Raw genomic sequence first — 5,914 nt, 5'->3', positions numbered from 1 at the left:
CCCCCCCCCCCCCCCCCCCCCCCCCCCGTGGTGTTAAAATGCTGCTGCAGATTCCAACTTATAGAGTAGCTGATATTCACTGGACTGGCTGTGCTTCAGAGCAGCATCAAACAAACCAACAGCTGTGTTCCTCTGATTCATTCAGTGATAGTTGAGCCGAAATCAAAGACATTTTTAGGTCTTTTTTTTTTTTTTGAAGTGGCAGACCAAACAGTTTTTAAAAGTGTTTAAGGGATTACTTGAGGAGTGCTCGGCTCTGGGACAGCATATTATTTGTTCTGGGTTGTAAATCAGTGAAGCAGAAAAGTAGAAAATACCGATCTATTTCTCAGAACTCTCAGAGAAATAAATAAATAAGACCTCTATCACACAACAGAGCCAACGTTTCGATTTTAAACATGAAGAGACGATTGTTTAAGCTTCCATTACGGGTCGTGTCTTCAAACTCGAGCTTTTGTGGGAACCTGTAAGAGCTTCTTGTTTGTGTTGGAAAAATACCTGCCCAACTCCCAATTACCTAAACAAGTTTAGTAAAAGTTAACTTTGACAGCTCAGCAAAACACATCATTACCAATTTAACATAAGAATCCTTTAGGAGACGCTTCTAATTAACTTGGACCTTTATAGTGTAGAAGTTTGCAGAGAATTGTTTTTATTTTTCTTACATGGCTACACCTGTACACATACAGGTAACTCTACTGATAAAACTATGTTTGTGTTTAACCTGTTTGCTATTTTTATTTCAAAGTGAAAAATATTCAAGTGGATCAAATCTTGTTACATTCTTTCATTTTGACTCCTTTTTCCACTTTGAATGGATCTGAAACATTGTAAAAAGATGCTGTCATCTTTAGTATCGGGTCAGTACCAGTAAAATTCATGAGCTAAACTTGAATTAAAGACTAATTTTAGCATCCCGTGAAATAGAATTAGGATTTGTTGGTGTTGCTTGCTGTGTATCCTCTCATTTCTACCACACGTTTCTAGAATAACATCTTTTCATTAGATTTGCTAAATGTTAAAACGCAGTTTGCAACACGTTACCTGTGAAATAGCTTTAATATATCATGAATCATGCATGGAGACTGCATTTGGACTTTTTCCCACGTTGAGATTTGTTTTTTAGGGCTGAAGGTTGACCAGAAGAATTAGATGATGTCTTTAGAAGATACAATCTACAAATTTCTGTGCGTATTAATCGTCGTTTGCGGTCCTAGAAACAAGGCAGTCAGGTTGTAGCCGAGCTTATAATTTCTCATTGAACTTAGCAGTTGTACATAGACGTTACAGAAGGGTGTTTCCTCTGAAACTTGAGCTCATTTTATAAAGTCACATACAAAGTACCACCAAGTTTAACACTGTATGCTGATGACACTGTTTTGTGTTTGTGTTAAATGGATGGGTGGGGAAGGGGGTAGGGTAGGGGGACCGATTAGGTTAGCTGTTTCACGGTCTGGTGTCTTGATTTAAAAAAACTAATAACTGACTTGTTATTGTTGCTTTATGGATCACTGAGCAGATGTTGCATCGTCTGTTTGGCTGCAACTTTGTGATTTGTATTTTACGGCGAGCACCACTCTGCTTCCATGATGAATGGCAGCTTCCATTGAAAATCAGAGTTCAACAAACGTACTTGTCAATAAAGGAACAGAACTGAAATAACGTATTCTCCCTTACGGCCGATACATTTTCATTTAATTTGTGAACATTGATTATGACCAGTTGTGTTCTCCAAGACGAACTAACAAGAACAGAAGTTACCGCAGACATGAATGCATCTGTTGGTACCCTTCCACAAACTTTGAGGTTTGACATGTGTTTTGGTGAACTCCAAACTAACTTTGTTGAGTTTTTCTGTTACTACTAGAGTCCTCTCGGGTGTTTTTTCCATGATGCTTATTATGATTCAAAAAACTGATGGATGGTGTGATCAGAAAGAGACATAATCTGACCTCAGAGTTTGGTTTTAATGGATTTGGAAGGTTTCTTTGGCTCTTTTTTTCTATCTTCAACAGTGTATCTGATCAAACCGGGGTTGCAGTTGCTCTTGCGTCCACCTCCTGAGAGGTTGGCTGCAGTTTTATAATTTGTGACCCATGTCAAAACGAGAATTAGGTCTAAAAGTGSGATGTGGAGAAATAGGACGATAAAACAGTTCTGTTTCTGCCTTTTAAATGTTTCTAGATTCTGCCGGGGGCTTTTATTTTGAAAACTGTGGTATCAGATGACTTCCTCRGGTRCTTACCTTTAGTTTGACACCCTTACAGAAAATGATAAAAGGCTTTTCAGGAATTTCAGGGGCGATCATTGCAGGGTTAAAACGTTTGCAAAAATTGCATTTTTGTCAAAATATAATGAATAAATGTTTTATCAATGTTTCATTTGAATGAACTGTCTGAAATATAATCATAAAACAAAATTTTGAAGCACTATTTTGAGCAGCAGCAACAAAAAACCTGATTTTGAAGTTGACACCTTTTAAAAATTTGAGATATTCCCAGTGAGCTAGCAAAGCTTTTGTTTCTTCCCAGCTGGGAAACCACAAATACGCTTTGAGGTTTCCTCTTTATAATGACATCAAAACTTCCTNATTTAAATGGAATGTCTGAAGTATAATAAAAAATAAGAACTTTTTTGAGCAGCAGCAACAAAAAAAACTGATTTTGAAGTTGACACCTTTTAAAATTTTGAGATGTTCCCAGTGAGCTAGCAAAGCTTTTGTTTCTTCCCAGCTGGGAAACCACAAATACGCTTTGAGGTTTCCTCTTTATAATGACATCAAAACTTCCTCATTAAAATGACATCAAATTAGGAATTAGACCAAATATTAATGCATCATCTTAATCAACTAATTATCTCTGAGTCTGCTTATATCAGGATGTTCATGGTATCAAAATGTAGCTTTTAAAGCAGGAATCTGAAAATGTTATTAGGTCGTTTTGACCAAATTTGGCTTAATCTTCATTTTGATATGATGGGTCACATATTGGCAACTGAAAAGCTGTTAAAGGTAAAATGCTATCAGACCATCTCAGTAATCTTCGTCCTGAGCTCCTCAGACATTTCTGCTCACAAAACCAAACTACCCAGTGGCTGTTTGTTCCCTTTAAACAGGCTTGAAGGCATCTGTGATGCTAATTAATAAGGTTAAACAGTTTGAAACATGACCATAATGCAAAAATCATTGGTCTCTTTAAGGCCACCAACAAATCTGTTCATAAAATGATTGTAAAGTAAACCTTTCCAGAATATTCTTGCCAAATCCAAGATTTTTTTTGTTTTGTTTTAAGGGTACCAACAAATGTATCAACGCCTGTAATTATAAATATCTGAAATTGGAGCACGTAACAGAATGTTAGGTGACTATTGTTTTATTTTTGAAGATAATCCCTGTAAAAACTTAAAAAAAATCTAAAAGCACCATGCACCTGCGTTGTAACTGAGGTAGTTTACCCCACTTTCATTTCCTTTGATAATGTCCTGTCTCAGGTTCATGCGTTGCTGACCGATGTGACTGCATCTCAGGTAGAATGCAAAGTTTAGGCCCCACCTGTCAAAGACATGAACAGCATGTGCAGTGCATCCATCAAACTGAGAAGTGCAACACGTTCTTTTAGGTCCTAAATTGGTGAGATATTTTGCATATATGTTGTACATGTTTTCTGTGTTTTTCTTAATATTTGGTGCACTGTAAAGATGTGTTTAAGTATTGCTTTTTGTTGACATATATCATAAAGAGTACAATGTTTATCGGAATGAAGCAAGATCAGAATGTGTTGTGGCTGTTACTGCTGTCACCTTCTGAATGCTTCACAGCCTTTTGAAATTATTTTAAGTTCCAAAAAAAAGGTTTGATTGTTTTCAGATTGTTCTTTTTTTGTCTCTTTCTCTCTCTCTCTCTCTCTCTCTCTCTCTCTCTCTCTCTCTCTCTCTCTCTCTCTCTCTCTCTCTCTCTCTCTCTCTCTCTCTCTCACTCCTCTGCTGTACTTGAGAAATGTAACGTGTATCAATGGAGAAAAAGGAGTTTCACATTCCCATACACATTTTGTATTGGTTCATAAATAGACATTTTTACAAAACAATGAAGAGTTCTTGTCTTAATAAAAAGAGGAAAAAAATATTAATGTCCAAAATAATATGTGTTGGATTATTTTTTGTTTTTGTTTTTTAGGTGAAATACTAAAATGCAAAAAGGTATTTTAATCTTTAGTGTTGACTGCAGGCAGAATCGTAWCTCTGCGGACGAGTAGGTGTTTCCAAAGGTAAAGCTTTTTTAAGGGACACACCTGATTGGTCGAGCAAAAAAAGGGTATACTCAAGGACCACCACCTGATTGGATGATCATTACTTGGGCTTTTCTTCTTATCATTAGCTTATTTTTTTAGCATCATTTAGTTTTACAGACTTGCTGTTGTAACAGAGGTCATCAGCTGAGTTAGGAATAATAACAGCCAGATTATGTTAGCCGGTCAATATTATATGATTACATGGTGTCTTTAWTCATACTTTCTTCTTCTTTTAACAGAGAACTTCTGGTTACATTTCAAAATAAGAGCAACATCAGACTGTAGAGTTCGTCCCGAGCCTTTCCTAAGCTCAGTGTCTCTTTTGGGGAGAGTAATGGGCCCACTTATGAGGCCCCCYCTCACATGGATTTTACCCATCTCCATATACCATAACCACAGTGCTAAACTTTAAGCAATTTTTGTGCTTCAATCTTTGTCATCAACCATTGGTGTTGACAGTCTGTTAGTAAAATATCCTGTGGAGCACAGGAAGAATTTTGTTTAAACTTCAGCGTTATCAAATTTACTGACTTAACATTATGAGTGAAACCAGCTTAAGGCAGATATTCAGTTTTTTTAATGAGGTAATACATCAGATTCTGAATTTTGTTTTGTATTTTCAAGAATAAAAAGCCTTGCAAAAATATAATGCATGTTATATAGTGAGCTGATTTAAAATACAGCAAATGGTTGTAACTCTGCAGAAATGTTAATGAGCAGCCTTTCATCATGAAAACACTTCCCACCAAGTTTCATCAAACCCCTTTAAAAAGTGTTTGAACAGTTAAAAATTAACGAACGGATGACTTAAAAATGATACTGAGTCACTGCTTTGACACATTAAAAATAATMTTTGTCTAGTTTAATCTTCATTTGTTTTGCAGTGTGTGTAAATATGAACGCCAGCCTCAGAAGTTTTTAAAAGTTTTAATTGATTAAAGTTCTAAATGTTTTTTGTCCTCTTTTTAACCTTTCTTTCAATCTTATTTGATGAAAGGTTTGTGTGAGAAGTGTTCCGAGCTCGACGCTTTGACTTCATTACTCCCCACTAAGGAACCCCCCGGCACGGCACAGCGGGGTCCAGGACTGATGACGATCGCTTCCACACCTCGGGGAGCGAAGACAGAGCTCATGAAACATCGTCACGAGGGGGTGAGCGGTGGTGGAATCCATTTCAATCACTGCAAGTGGCATTAKGTTGTGTAACGTCACATTAATGAGGCAGTTCAGGACTTTGGAAGGGGGTGCAACAAATATGAGCAGTCAGTATCTAACCTGTTGAGCTTAATTCTGAAGTAACAGAAAAGCTTTCTGATGCTCAACCAAACAAACAAAACAAAACAAGGATTTGGTTCACAAAGTGTTTCTCCCAGACCCCGCTTTGCTTTATTAGAGAATTTCCATGCCCCCCACCCCCATTCCCCACATCTCCAACCAGATATGTTGTTTTCCAACATCATTGCAGTTTATTACACATTTCATTCGTCTTTGAACAATTAAACTCATCATTTTAAGTGCAACTGTACTGATGTGTTTCAATTATCCAACTATTTTTTTAGATTTAAGTGAAACTTTTTTCACTYTGACAATATTTAACATCTGTCAATAAAATTATGTGGGAGCTCCAG

This window comes from Austrofundulus limnaeus, unplaced genomic scaffold (assembly GCF_001266775.1).
Source record: "Austrofundulus limnaeus strain Quisiro unplaced genomic scaffold, Austrofundulus_limnaeus-1.0 Scaffold2299, whole genome shotgun sequence".
Lineage (NCBI taxonomy): Eukaryota > Metazoa > Chordata > Actinopteri > Cyprinodontiformes > Rivulidae > Austrofundulus > Austrofundulus limnaeus.
The sequence above is the reverse complement of the archived record's forward strand: the minus strand, read 5'-3'. Positions refer to the sequence as shown.